The sequence below is a fragment of the Lissotriton vulgaris genome, unplaced genomic scaffold (genome assembly GCF_964263255.1).
Source record: "Lissotriton vulgaris unplaced genomic scaffold, aLisVul1.2 SCAFFOLD_6338, whole genome shotgun sequence".
Lineage (NCBI taxonomy): Eukaryota > Metazoa > Chordata > Amphibia > Caudata > Salamandridae > Lissotriton > Lissotriton vulgaris.
Window position 1 is genome coordinate 30,574 of NW_028242454.1, and position 15,936 is coordinate 46,509.

Genomic DNA, 15,936 nt, shown 5'->3' on the forward strand with positions numbered 1-15,936 from the left:
GATTTCTTTCTTATTGGTGCCTACTACGATTTAGTCAGGCTCAAGTTGAATCCTGTGTTGGTGCATGCTGGCGATGCGGTCCTGCTCTCCCGCACACCTAACGGGCTTCAGGGCATAATTGAGAACTTTGTATCATTTATGGATAAACTGGATTTAGATGGGACACATCCAATACAACAAATCTATCAAAATGCATGCTATTGCATAGCATGCCATTACAACGCGCTGCCATCACAACGCATTCAATTACAATGCATATGCCTTTACAACAAATTTTGTTGTAAAGGCATGAATGGTAAAGGTATATTTGTTTTACATGTAAGTATAAGGTAAGTATGCATGGTTTAGGGTGGGTAGGGGGTTTTGGATGGGAAGGGTAATTTTAGTGTTCAAGTTGGGTATGGGATTTGAGGTGGCAAGAGTAATTTTAGGGTTCAGGGTGGGTATGGGTTTTGGGGTAGTAAGGGTAACTTTACCGTGGGTATGAGTTTTGGGGTGTCAAGGATAATTTTTGGATTTCTGATGGGTTTGCGAGAGGTTACAATTAATGTTTATGACAATTTGAAATAAGCTTGATGGTGTCCTTATCTCTCTTCTAATTTACTTGTTATGAATTGTATACTAAATTTCTATATAAAATTGCCGAGGGTAGTAACATTGTATTTTAAAATATTTGCTTGTACGCTTATGAATATATTTTATAATCGAATAAAGAAAGAAAGAATTGATTGACTTGTGTGATGCTTTGGAATGACTTTATTGCAGTTTTTTTTTTCCCTTCATTATCGCACTTGAGAGAGCCTCGATATACATGACTTCAGGGTGGGCGCTGTACGAGATGCTCTGAGGTTTATTATTCTGCCTCTTGGTTCACTGATGGTCTCATCATCAGGGTGGGAGGGGTTCGTGTATATTTCCAGGTTCGTGTTCAGAAACTATCACTTGCACTAAAAGCTACTCAATGCCCTGATGTAAACTAATGTACTTTAATATTACAAAGATATAAAGGTTTTTATTTTCAAATGATGAAGTCTTAATCTTACATACACATGACGTTTGTGGCTTATTTTACATATCAAAGCGCCTAAGCGCCTCCTGATACTTAGCGCAGCATAAATGCAATTACAATGCGGACATGTTCTTGGCTCGTCTTCAAGCTCATGGAGCCGAGCCATTCGTTTTCCCTGGCTCGCGCATCTGTATTCACAGCCCGAGAAGGAACGCCCCTGCTTTGCATCTTCCTCTAAGCCCCACCCCCTCCGCATCTGCACACGGCTCGGAGACTCCTCTAAGCCTGCTGGGGCACATGGCAGAAATAAAACAAGAGCACGTGCCTTTCCTGTGGGGCAGGAGGGGCGCTGTGGCACCGTCTGGGCCTGCCAGCAACTTACTACAACCTCTACTACTCCTCCGTCGAAGACACGCCCTGGATTATCTCACGCGAGACTGACTCCGTCCCAGCCCCGCCATACTGTCACCACAGTTCCACTTTTCCCAGTATAGCCTGTATATGATCGTGTGTATGGCCCTAAAGCCCTAGCAAGCCTGGAGTATGTATGATCCTTCACAGTCCCTAACTAGTAGTAGCGTGCTACCAACCAAAAAGTGCTTCAGTGGCATTAAGTGGCGTATACATGCAATTGCAGTATAACCCCAGCCATGATCAGCTTTTGGGGGTGTTTCTCGGTGTTCGTATACCCCCCACTAAAGGCAGTGATTAGCCAACATAGTTATATAGTCGTCCAAACGCCTAACTTGTGATTTACTCCGCCCCAGCTCTATCGGCCTTCCAAAAACATCAGCTCGTCAAAATCCCCCCTGTGCCCGTGTAAGGTAGTGCAGCCTGTACCCCATTCTGTTTTACGAATGCAACTCACTCGGACTCATCCCTACCAGCCTTATCAAATCTCCGACCTGCTTGGATGCAGTTTTCACACATGCGCCACGATACCATAACAACAATGGCGGCCTGCGCTATACATCGCATAGCATGCATGCCACGGAGCCAGGAATTCCTGCCGCTTGTTTTTCTCCCACATCAGGAGAAAGGAGGGGCCGGAGGAGGGAGGCCTGGCAGCTCCTTCCATTGACGACAAAGTAGCAAGCCAGGCCCCCTTGAAGGCCTGTCCAATCAGGAGGCGCGGCTTGGTCGAGCCCTCCGCGAGCCCCCGCCTGCTTTTACTTTTATAACCCACGGGTGGGTCATGTGACGGGCACATAGTAGCAGTGGCAGCCGCAGGACGCGCAGCGCCGTCAAGTTCAAGGGCACCTGGAGCAGCGTAGACGCGCTGCGGGGACACCGCCAACTGGGATTGGTTTTTGTTTTTTAAATAACATTTTTGGAATCTTTTTGTTGCTGAGAAATCAGGTAGGAAGTGAAACCGGGCCTGCTTTTGATGTTTTACAGCAAAAGAAAACATGTTTTGCAGGCGCAGCCTGTGGGCATATGGCATCGTGCTGTTTGCAGGATCTGTTTGGGCTGGCAGGGGGTACTTGAGGCGGGGGGGGGGGGGGGGGGTTGGTAGAATGGCAGCAGTGGGATTGGGCTGCTGGCCTCTCGTTGATTAATATACATAATTATTCTAATTGCATATTTTGTGTTTACTTGCCAGCATGCTGTATGCGCGTCATATTGGGCAGAGCTCTGTCTATGGGGCTCTTTTGCAGTTACTGGTGGAATTTTAAAATGCGTTTCATGTATTTCTGAATGATTTCGCTGCCTGCCTGATGGTACTTCGGAAGTTTGCGCTCTTTATTTTGCAGTAAGTGGAAGTTGTAGCCACGGTCCCCATGCATGCCAGCGTGGGGTGATTACGCATGTTTACGAACGCAGCCAGGTGGCCATATGCTACAGAGCTGATCCGTGGCGGGGCGGGGAGCGGGGGAGTTGTGGACGTTATGCGCAGCTCGGAGCTGCGATGGAGCCTTTCAACAACATGCGCGGCCCGTGATTTACCTGGTGACATGTTTCTGCGCTGCGGTTCGTCCGTTCGCCCCGGGGGCGGTTTGATGTCCGCTGCCTTCGATGCAATGATGACACACCGCTGCTGGGACAGCTGGCAGGACCCCGGTCGGTGTGTGCCCAGCCTCCAGAGAGTGCTCTGTCGGGTATTTTCTGGTGCAGCTGCGAGGGGCTGTGTGCGCAGCGTGTGTGTTGTCGTTTCAGGCCTGGCTGGCAGAGGCGCTCAGCGGTGGCTGGGACGCAGTGTCCCCTCTCCCGGGCCGCGCAGACCCGAGCACACCATGGGAGACTCCTAGCTCTGGGTGAATGAATGTGTGTCTTACTGTGACTGTGTTTTGTCGCTTTGCTATGACAAGGCAAGAACTTTGTAGAGGCTATATATACACACACATAAACACACACATATATGTATATATATATAGCGCTGTAGAGCTGACCGCACCAAACATATTTCAAAGTAACGTATGTATACATACACACACACACACACATACACACACACACATATATATATATATATATACATATATATATATATATACACACACACATATGTATGTATATATACGTTATTCTGAAATGTGTATATATATATATATGTATATACACACACACGTATAAGTTATATTGACAAGAGGGTGCTGGACTGAGGACACATTAGGTGTGCTTAACCCCCCCCCCCCCCCCCCCTCCGCCCCCCTCCCTCCCAAACGGCTACTTTCCTATAATGAACCTCCTCCAGGGAACTGATGACGTCAGAAACTCCTTCTCGCATCCCTCACCTGTTCGCTGGCAGCTGTTGGAAGATATCATAACTGAAAGACAGATTTTACCTAAAACGGAAATACACGTTTTGCAACAAAAAAAAACTTTTGCAAATAAGTACTTTTCCGCCTCACGTGGGGTCTATTGCCGTTTGCTCACTTTACTTTCTCTCGCTCTCTTCTCTACGCTCTGTTGGTTGTCTTCCCTCCCTTACCCTTCCTCTTTCATTCCTTCTCTTCCTCTTTCATTCCTTCTCTTCCTCTCACACCCTCTCTCTTCCCTTCTCCTCCCACCTTTAAAATCCTCCCTCACACTATGGGGCTAGTTGTGTTTTCGCTGGGGACTTCTCAGCGCTTTCTTTCTCCCTTTTCCATTCCTCTTTCCCTTTCCGCCCTTTCCAACCTCTCTCTTTCTATTTCCCTCTGGTGTTTCTTTCTCCCCTCTTCCTCTAACCCTCTCCTACCTCCTTCGAATTTCCTTCAGTCTAGTTTTTCTCCCGCTCTCTCTCTCTCAGATACCCCAACCTCTCCATTCATTTCTCCCTCGCTCTCTATTTATTTACCTCTCTCTGCTCCCTTTCTCTCTCTCCCCCACCCATCCACTCACGCTGTTTTCTCTCCATAATCTCTCTCTGCTGTCATTCCCATGTATATCTCTGTATATATTTCCCCTCATGCTCTCGCGCTTCCTCTCTCTGTTCACGTGCACCCCCTGTTCTCCCCCACCTCGCGCCCTCTCTCCACTCCCCTTTTTCTCCCCCTTCCACTCTCCCGCTCTGTTATGATCACAACGCTGGGAGCTCGGCAGCCGGGGTTACTGTCGGCCATCCCGCCCATTCCGCCTCTGGGGCCGAGGAGAGGGAAGCTCCCGCACCGCAGCACTCAACAACATGCAGTACCCTCTGCCGGCTGCAGGGGGCAGCGTCCCGCTACTCCCTGCCTGCTGGCACTGACCTTCACCCCTGGATGGGCAGGCTGGGCTTTCAGGGGCAGTGAGAGTGCAGGAAGGTCGTGCTCTCTCTTCCTGCCCTGTCTTTCGACGAAGTGGAAACACGCACAAGTGTCAGGGTCGGGAGAGGGAGGGACAGTGTTCTCGTAGTTTGGTTATTGACGCTGAAACATAGTCACGAGTTCTAATCTCCGCTTGATCAAATAGTGTGATCCTGGGCATATCACGCGTCACTGTTCTTTTAGTTATACAACAGCTTTCTCTTAAACTAACTGTTGACATGAAATCAGCTCGGGACATTTGACTCAACCAACAGAACAGACTTGCATTAGTCCTGACTTAAACAGTAAAGTAGTTTGCTGCTGTAAACAGGAATACAAAACCGGTTACTTTCTGCACAGACTGCAGCTATCAGATGCATAAGGCAATGTGCCTTTATCCAGAGTTCTTTGAAGATATACAATAGATCCTTTGCGATTGCATTGCAATAGCTCCATTGGACACGTAATGGTACCTAAACAAATACAATGAGATGAGAGAGAAATGCTCCACTCGTGCAGCTGTAGCTCATCTATGGATATTTGAAAGAATTTGCAAAAATAGGGAAAAACAGGACTGGATGTGTACTTAATACCTGGCGCAGGACAATTTAACCCAGCACCTTGCCTAAAGGCCCTCTTGCTGTTTGGACTAGTAAGATATTGCATAATGTTTGCTTCTGTGTCTTTGTTAGAGCTATCATTAGAGGGAATTAGCTGAGGAGAATTAGTATCATTAAAAAGAATAAAAGCGTCTGCCCAAAGCCAGAATGAGCGCGTCCTACTGGCTTTTGATGTCTGTGATTCACCGCAACGGCCTGAAACAATATACAAAGTACTTTGATCATTTTTGATCAGAGAACAGGTTCAAATGGTTGTGTGTGAGTCCCCTGCAACATTGCGGTCTGAAGTGTGATTTGTTCCACATCCTGAACAGTAGCTTCTTCTTCTTGTCCTGAAGAAGCCCCAATAGCAAATCATTTTATGGGTCGAAACATCAATGTACTACCCTGTTGGCTGGAAATTCTACCAGTATTCAACCTGTAGCTAAAAATGATTGAGTCATTGGTTTTGAGTGTCATACTACTTGGTTTTAATGCAATATGGTTTAACAACAATCAATTCTGTTAATTACTCTACAGATGAGTAATACATTCTGTGCCCACTATCTTTAGAAGTTTAAATGTATAAACTTCTCCCTAGTGAACCTTTTCCATTATTTATATACATACTACCTTACCTGTCGCGCGTTGCTGCGATCTCAGAAGAAAGGAAATTCAAGGAAACTCGTTATGATAACATTAAATTTACATTGTGTTATTGTTATTGAAACTTATTCATTTTATTTTTGAAAACCTTTCTAAGTGTGGCTTGAGCATTGCGTCCTCGATTGGCTTCTAATCTTGATTCTGGCTGCTCTCCTCTTTCATTCGAGCGGGCTTGAGCAGTGCGTAATTGATCGTTTTCCAATCTTGATTCTGGTTGCTCTCCTGTTTCATTCACGCGGGCTTGAGCAGTGCATAATCGATCTGTTTCCAATCTTGATTCTCGTTCCATGTTCATTTGAGAAGAACGGGCTTGAGCAGTGCGTACTCGATCGGCTTCCAATCTTGAATCTCGTTGCTCTTTCGTTTGAGAATTACGGGCTTGAGCAGTTTGTATTTGAACAGCTTCTAATCTTGCTTCCCGTTGCTCGTCTGTTTCTGAAGCTCGTAATGCCTTTTTCTTTTGTGCTTCTGATGTAGATTGACCAATCGATTTCCGTTTGGGGTTCGTAACTGTCGACGATGCTCGCAAATTGGCTGTCTATTTCAGCATTCGAAGGATTATGAGGGCCCTGGGGGGCCGATTTAAAACATTTTGTTTTTGACAGAAACCTTCGTGGGAGTGTACTCAACAACTTCCCCAAGTTTCATGGCGATCGGATGAATGGTGCAGTAATGCATTAAGGACCGACAGACATACCTTCGTAATCCTTTAGCTTCTGCCAAAAATCAAAGAAAGCAAAAGACAAATTGAGAGCACAAAAATGGGGTTTCACATGTTCAGTGGCATAGTCTGGAACTTACTCCTGGCTCACCCAGAATCAAGCGAATAGAAGCTTCAGTTCAGCGCTGCAGCTGCTCTATAGTGCTATAAAAAATATCCTTTTCCTATAGCGCTTTTCCTATAGCGTTTCTTACGGCACATCTTTTGCCATTTTCTAGCACTGTAAATACCAGGCATTATTGCTACACAATGGTACACGTTTCTGGATTGGAGGCAGGGTCAGCTCTGACAGGATGAGAAACGTTGACGTCATAAGCTTATAACTTCAACCCACTGAGATATCTTGCTCGCTGGGAACAGTGCCACTTTGGTTTTGACAGACGAGAACTGCCTGTTTTAACTTGTGATCACATTTCCCTTTCTTTTCCCTATCTGATGCCAGCCAACTGTTTGTCTCCAGTGTCCAACTGATCACCTGCAGCCTGTCTATGCTTGTCACCTTATGCTGACAGCCTTATGCGGGTGTACCACGTGTCTCAATGTGTGCAAACATGGGCTTTTAGTTATTAACCAATGGAATCCGGGAGTGGCAGGCGCGGTTCAGCTCAGTTCAACCACTTTAGAGAAAGGTTTGACGTTACATTGGCTTGCAGAAATGAAAGACTGGTCCAGTTGTCCCTCTGACAACCGTCTCCTGCAGGGCTTTAATTAAGGATGAACAAGTGGGGAGGTCTCTAAAGGTGTGTGGGCTGTGTAAATAAGAGTGTGGCTTAACCCTTTCTATGCTGATGACGGAGCCGCTCCGTCATCAGCTGCAGTGGCGCTGTGCTAATGACGGGGCGGTTCCGTCATGGCCCTGCCGCCGCCGCGCTGATTTCGCGCCTGCGCGGCGCGTTCTATTGAGCGGGCGGGGCCATGACGGAACCGCTCCGTCATGAGCACACCTGAACCGCGGCTGATGACGGAGCGGTTCCGGCATCAGCATGCAGCCGCCGAGCGGCCGCCCCGCCCACTTAGCGCCGCGGCGGAATAGCCGCCGCAGCGATGTGGTTAAACATGTAAACATTTCTGTGATTCCCTAAGTGTTCCACCCAACAGTATTTTGATTAATCTCTGAGATTTCTGTTATTGCATCCAGATATATAAAAAAACGATTGGCGTACACTTAAAACCAGCCAGGTTTTGTCAATGCTTGTTAGGTGTTATACTTAAATGAGCAACAACAATGAATTTGTTGTAAATAATTAACATTGAAAATGTTTAAATTCTGAAATCGTGAGACATAGGCATGTGGAAGGGGTTGTGGTCTTCATAGAATCTCAGTCACTCCTGTTATGTTCACTGTGTGCTATAAATGTATGCCTTTTTCTTCTCTCCGCATCACGTTCATCTGCATATGTTACACCAGGGCTGGACTGGCCGCAGCGGGCACTGGGCATTTCCCTGGTAGGCCGCTTGGGTGGGGGCCGGTCTTGAGCCCCTGGTGGGGCGTTTTTGTTAGCAGGGGCCGGCAATATCGCCCCCTGTAACAAAATCGGCTGAAACCAGCCATGGCAAACAGCTCGGCCGCACGCCCTTCCTCCCCCCGGGGGGGCCGTACGAGCAGTTTGCCAGGGCCGGTTTCAGTTCCCAGTGTTACAACTCATCTCTCTCAGTCTCTCCTGAATGGACCTCCGCGCCTCTCCTTCACTTCAGCATCCCCCATATATGCAACATGCCCACTCACCAGTAAACACTGAATTTTCTATTACCTGGTCACTCTTCTGACAATTGTACACCTCCTTCACACACATTTGCACAGAATCACAATTGCAACTGTAATACGTGACCGTGGCTCTGTGCGCTCTGCAGAGAGGCCAATGATTGGATGTGCATCTACTTTGAACCCCTTTTTGATCCACTGACAGTCACTGTGAGAAACTCGCACTGCGTTCTGCCTCCTCTCCAGCATCCTCAATCGAGGCCCGTTATGAACACTTGGAGACGACTCAGTTCAAGTATACACTCTGAAAGGGCAATGTTCTACACAAACACACAGAAAAACAACATCTTGAAAATAGCATACTCTCCTAGGAATACAAGATTAAGACCCACTTGTGAAACATAAACTGGAACTGAATCTCTGCCGTGCTTTACCCTCACGTTTTTCACATTCCTTGTTCAGTGCTGGTTTTGCCAGTAAAGTTAAGGACTTGAATATAGAGCCCGATAGGGACCCCTTTCGTTGCCCGGTTTTGGGTCTGAGACCCAGAGAAAGCCCTGCTCTCCTGCACTCACAAACATACATATTTGAACAACCCAGATAAAGTCAGTTTACACACACCTCAAGCCCAGAGCACTGCATTATGGGTAAATACCAGGCTAGTGATTCAGTTACTACAAAATAAAAGTGCACTGGCAGGTCCATAGATAAACAGCCCATGACCTCAATGAAAACAAGGTATACTCATTCAGCACAACTACTTGTTCACAAAACAAAACATAAAGATTTCCTGAATCAAACCCATTTTACTTTGCCATTAGCCAACACGACCTGATGGTAAATTAGACATTTAACAAATCTCTACTAACCAAAGGCAACCAAATAACCGCAGAGCTATTGAATGTACACCACAGCCTCATATGAAAAAGGTGGTCAAACCAGGAAAGAATTACAGTGACATAACAAGCATTGGCAAAGCCAGTATGTCTCACCTGTGAGAGCAATGGCTTTGCCAATGTTTTGTAGCCATGCTGTACAGCACAGATGCTTTGCACTGTGGCTAAAAACTAATTTAATAAAACACTTTAAGGCAGCCAGGGCTAATGCGATTTTTAAGAAAAGTGCATTAGCACATTGAATACATCATGGTATTTTCTTAAATTATTATTTTTAGCAGTGCTACACAGCAGACAGATTGTTATATAGCATGGCTACAACTCATTGCTAGCATCTGAAATGCCTATGATCTATAGAATGAAAAAAGTAAATGGCTGAGCCAATAGTCTCAAAGACAAGACCTATCGGTGTTGCCAGTGTTTGATAGGCCTCGGCAGAACACCCCTGTGACTCTGAGAACATCAGTTAATCTCTGCATGTGTGAAAAAACAATATGACATTTAGCAAAGTTTTCTATCACACCAGGAAAGCAATTGTGCCCATGCCTCATTTGGAAGGAGATGACATCTGTTGTCACAATAAAAGCAGATAAGACCTGTTGTCACAATAAATCCATTTGAATGGGGAAAAGGGCTTCCTTGACGTGTGTGTGGCATAGAAAAACATAACTACAACTGACAAGAGGTTCAACAAGGACAACAGGGAGGAAGAAAAAATAAAAGTAGTACCTCAAACACAGCGCTATCTGCGGAAGGACAGTAATCAACCTGAAGCAATCAGGGCTTGGTCCATGCTCCAGCTTAAAGAAGTGGAAGTGAAGCAAACATGCAATGGCCAATTAGAAGGCAGCAAATAAGAGTGACAGGGAAGCTAACAAATGTTAACCAATGAGCAGGCTGCAAGCCCCTTGTTTACATTCTCTTGCCTTGCAAGATAGAGCACATGTAGCACGTGTGCTGTTGCAGGCCACAACTGATGGCTATGAGCAAATGCTTTTAACATGAGATGAGGTAAGATGACATTACAACGTCTTCCCTAGGACTTCTACAGCAAGGGCTCAATTGCAGCCATTTACAGAGGTTTGCCACAACACTGGGTAACGTTACTGCAGGGGCATCTGACTGTATTATGTCTTCTGGATTGCACTGTCAGAGATGCCAAGTTGCTCTTTGTCATGTGTAACACTCTCAGTCAGATTTGGCTTTTTAGGTAAGAGCACTTTGTGTACCAGGAATTCTGAGAGAAAGTACAAGTGCCAAAATGCAAAGTGCTGCAGGCTAAAACACCAGGACTGGCCGAAGATGTCACAGGTGACGAGACAAAGTGCCCAGCTGCCAGCAGGCCCATGTCATGGAGGGGTCCATTAGCCAGAGATGCTTGTTTGCTGTGGCTTGTGGGCTCATGCTTATAATGAAAGAAGGAAACTTCAGGGTCCAAGCTAAGTGCTGGAGGTGGAATCAACACAACTGGTTGAATGACCAGTCCATAGCTATGAACTGGGCTGTACTTTATCATTGTGACCTGACTCATTCATTCCACAAAGTCAGCATCAGGCATCGACTATGCAGAACCTTTGGCTAAATGTCAAAGACAAATCTGCACATCAGCGCACACTTGGCTAACTCGCCCTGGCTTGTTTAACGAAGAGCTTAGGCATCGGGCAATCTCAAGAGAATCATTTGTAGAACGTCCCACTCTATCAACCTGTGCCAAGTGGGTACACCCCTTGGCACCCTGAAAATCTTGCACAAGTGCAAGCAAGCCTTCTGGTTGGTGCTGGCAGATAGACGCTGGCACACTGATGTACAACATTAGTGTATATGGCAAACAGGGGCGTAACACAGGCCCCCGCCTCCCCCGCAGTGCGGGGGCCCAGGGGCTGCAGGGGGCCCACTCAGCACTGTACTCACGCCAGAGAGCTCCGGATTAAATCCGGAGCGGGGCCCCTCTGTGCACCTTGCAGGGGGGCCCCTACGACTTTTGTTACGCCACTGATGGCAACGGCATGCACAACTGCAGCAAATGCAAAACCCAAGCACGTGCCCACAGTTAAAGCTGCTGAGGTGTTTTTAGGTTTCACCCAGGCAGCGCTTGTGCTGTCTCTTCGAGACATGCTATATCTAGGATATGGGTTGAAAAACACCCATCTTTTTCACTGGTTCCTGTTGCTGTCCTTTAGAAATGTTGGGTTTTCATTGGTGAATACAATTAGTTGTCCCTCTTTTTGGATTTTTGCATCCTCCCATGAGGACTGGCCCTATCACATGTGCTGTTACGCTTTCAGGTTATTTAACATACCATGTTGCACTCTTTTTTTGGTTGCCTTTTCTTTTTGGAGCTAACACATACGGCATTTGCATGTCTTTTGCTCATCAGACCTGAAGGCACCTGCTCCGTGCACTTCCCCCACCTGCTCCATGCACTTCCTCCTCCCATCTGCATGTTTTTTTAGAACCGGAATTCACCCACTCCTGTAACTATAATTTTATTTGTCTTTTTCCGGCATTTGCATGTCTTTAATTTTTGCTCATCAGACGCCGATTTCTTGTCTATTTATTGACTTTTGTGGCAAACGGGGCACGCCGCGTTTAAGATTTAAACATCGAAAGCTAAAACGCTGTGTTCTGCCACTGCTACAAAAGTCAATAAATAAAATAAAGGCGGGCGGATGCCACATTTCTTTTCCATTTAGTTACTTTTATAGCAATCGTGGCACACTGCACTATACTTTTCAACATATTAAGCTAAAGCATGGCGTTCTGTGATTGCTAGAACAGTAAATAAATAGAAAAAATACAGCGGCTGCACAATGTTTTTTTTCTATTTATTGACTTTTGTAGCAATGGTGGCACGCCATGCTTTACCTTTAAACATCTAAAGTGTGGCGTGCCACCGTTGCCACAAAAGTCAATAAATAAGAAACACAAAGGAGGTTGGACGCCACAGTTCTTTTCCATTTGCAAAGCCAATAGCTCTGCATTTAAAGAATTCTAGACCTATTGCATTGCAAATGCTTGTCCTTTTTCTCGTGTGCTTTAAGGCAAGGCTGCGACTCAGAAAGACCTCACTCCTAATATATTGCTACCGGTTACGTGCCATGTGTGAGCAGCGTGACACTTTCAAACATTCCTGGTTTTTTTTCAACAATATTCTGACGTTTCGCATGCTTTTTCATTCCATACGTGTATGTAAAAAGGAAAAAAAATCCAAAATGCTGTTGGTCAAAAAAATTAGGACTGCTTGAATGAGTCACTTATGACATGGGGTTCAATTTGCAGCTCTGGAGACCCATTGGGGTTTCCAATGATTCCCTCCATAAAGAATCTTTCTAAACAAAGGGCCTGATTCAGAAATATTTTGTCAGGAGTAAATGTGACTTACTGAAGTAGTAATCCCAGCTTACTCTTGCATTCCTGGAGTATTTCTTGCTTACGCCTGGAAATCAGGACTAAGGAGCTCATGACAAGTTTGGCGGATTAAGGCCACTCTCCAAAAAGAGGTGGATGTCCTAGTCGCCAAGTTTGCAGTTCCCAGTTCACACACTCTAAAGTCATAAAAAGCACCACGTTTGCATTGGTGAAGCTGCCGATTTCTCCGCCTTTCAGAAACCTTTGAGCGAAGGTCTGTTCGCCATTGGTCTATCTGGCAATTTAGGTTCAATTGTCTGCTCTGTTTACATTCGACATATATTCTGCAGTGGTGGCTCCTCCTCTAAGGCGGAGGGGCGTTGCCCCACTGCTTTTTGCAGTTAAAAAAAAGGGCAAATAAAATGATAGTAACTCAACATTATTATCATTTTGTTTGTTTCTGCTGCAGTGTCTTTGCGGGGCAGGGCAGATCTGCTCCGCTCTTAGAGCAGGGGGAAGACTGGGGGGCACTCTCAGGGCGGCTAAACATTCATGTGCACTTTGCATGTTCTCGAGAATATGCCTAGAATCCCATTCCCTAGCTGAGTGCTTAACCATGACGCTCAGACCAATCACGAAGCTGCATTGCAGTGTTGTGATTGGCTATGGGGAGCCTGGGAGCCTGGCTACTTCCTGCTTGCACAGAAGAAGCCAGGAAGTGGACGAGAGAGGATGGAGCAGAGGCAGCAGCTGGCCGGCTGGCTGGCAGGTAAGTCAGGGGTGGCCTTAGGCATGTGCAAGCTGTGCACCTGCACAGGACCGCCAAATCTCAGGGGCCGCCACGCCAATATACATTCTTAATATAATAATCCTCTGAGGATGGATACATTTTTGCCTGGCGGCCCCTGGCAGGGATTTGGCGGCCTCCGGCTCTGTTCCACTTCCAAACACCCTGACCCCCCCCTCTTCACTGGCCTCCGCGCTCCGCCCCGCCCGGACCCCCTCTTCCGGGGCCCCCTACCTACGCTCCCTGCTCAGGGCCGCCATGAGCCTAGAGCCGCCCCTGGGTAAGCGATTTTCTTTTTTTAACCCCCACACCCTCCTCCCCTTTTCCCTCCTCCCCGCCCAACTTCTGCTTCCTGGGAGTAGCTGCCACCAATATTCTGACATACATTTATCCTGTTTGGGACTGTTAGGAGAAGCCTGGTGAACCTTGACAAAAAAACCACAAAGACGTGACCACGTTCCACCCAGACTCATAGAAAACCCCCAACGTGTCAAGGCCATTTGCTGTTTCTTTTTCAATAATAAACTCCAGTGGTGGCTCTGTGAGGGCACAGGGGTCTCAGACTGCCCGAGGGTGGTGGGCATAGTTTACGCAGGAGATAGGGGGATATAATGTTGCTGACCTATTGGGCTAGCGGCCTTTAACCAATCTCCCAAAGTCAGGAGTATTACATGAGTAAGTCACTTCTCAACATGTGTGATCGGCCCCTAGATTGGTACAGAACTGAGGGAGATCGGATCTAGTGGTAAATACCTGACTTTGTAACTGGGAAATAAGGGTTCCTTCTAATTATTGCAACTATTCTGGGGAAACTGCTTTTATTTCCCACTGCCATAAACGGCTATGGCGCAAATACTAAATGCAGAGAGTATTTTTAATTCTGTCTCTCTTAGCTGTCCCTGCACCAGATTCTGGTTTTTGAATTCTGGTCTCAATTGGATCCGCTTATCCCCACAACACACACCATACCTTACTAATCCAGGTACATCACCTCACGTTAGAAATGCTCCTGCTGCAACAAAAATGTTCTCAGTAAAGCACTCCTTCAATCTAGACCTATACTGTTTGAAGCTCCTAAAACACATTTAGGTGCAGCTGGAAAGGCATGTGCCTATTTTCAGCTGTTGTTGTAAAAAGACTTCGTAGAGAGTTGCCCAACAACTGGTCACACAGCCCATACTGTCGATGAATCTGCAGCAGAGGTCTGGGCGCAACCTCTTGGTCACAATTTTGAATCTGGGAGAGTTGCCTTGGCTTTTCATCCTCCTACAGTTGATAAAACGAGGATTGAAGAGTAACTATAGCTTTTATCCAGCAGAAAGAGAGGATAGACCCATATTGCAGGTCAATATATTTGAGCATGATGAGTGCAGAAACTTTGGGTGATTGTGTCACCTGTCCTTATAAGGCTACTAGGTGACTCCATGTCAACATGGACACCATTTTTAGTTTTCTGCTAACAACTTAATGCCTTCTGGGTATTTTAATCTCTGTTCATTTCAACTGTGCCAAGTTGACTTACACACCAGAAAACAATGATTTTTCGAAAAAGGAAAATCCAGTGCTGGAGGATAGTGGCCCCGGTGGTATAGCGTTATCTGGTAACCCTAGCTGTTTACAGCGCCCAGAAGTGCAAAAAACAGTGTATTTAAGCTGTTTACAGAGAAGGTATTATAATTTATAATCAATTCCGCATTGTTGGCCTCAGTGCAGCGGGCATTTAATATAAGTGATCTACTCGTTTCAAGAGAAGATCAGGAGGAAATCAGATGGTCATCGACTATTACCAGATAAACCACCACGAGGGCAGGAAGAGGGCGTCGCCAACCTCTAGCTGAACTTCCTGGTCAGTTCCGCGTGGCTCTCACACGGAAGCGCATTGAGCAAACATGGTCCTTCTCCTAGGTTCCTCTTTCTTCAGAAAACCCAAACAAAGTGTGCATGTTGAGTCAGATTGTTTATGCTTCACTGTCTCATCATCATAGGAACTGAGGAACACAGGACACAGGTGGGCGCGTTGGCTGAAGACTGAATGATGCATTGTGCCGCGTGATAAAACAAAAGCAACACAGAAGTCAAGGTGAGCGGATGGCTGCCTGTCAACAAAGCGCCTAGTTCCCAGCCCTGGCCATTCATTCGAGAGATCTCCTCAGCTGGCCACCACAACAGGCAACAATGGCTTGAAAAATGAGAGCCCAGGACTGGAAGCATGATGTCCCAGTGACAGAGAGCCATGTGGTCACTCTAGGCACAGATGTCTAATGTTGGTTCATGGGAGGACGGTCCACGCTAGATGTTCAAGATATCAACAAGACAAATTTTCATATGGTCAACATAAATGAAAATCATTGACATAGTCACCGGTTATTCTGAAAGTGTGTGACAGATCACCTGAGGTGAAAAGATCACATCAGCCAAATCCTCGGATCCTGTGCTAGTGATCACACAGGCTGCAGTTCCAAAAAGTGAAATCACCACCTTTCTCTGTACAGATCTTGCTC

The 15,936-nt window shown here is 46.4% G+C and overlaps 1 protein-coding gene across 1 annotated transcript in view; it reads left to right on the forward strand.

The window, feature by feature from the left end:
- Positions 1–2,211: 2,211 nt before the first annotated feature.
- KLF15 (KLF transcription factor 15) overlaps positions 2,212–15,936 on the forward strand; it is a 53,664-nt gene continuing 39,939 nt past the window's right edge. The window contains exon 1 of the mRNA XM_086948318.1: positions 2,212–2,368. The gene's annotated coding sequence lies outside the window, so the exon portion shown is untranslated. The remainder of the gene's footprint in view (positions 2,369–15,936) is intronic.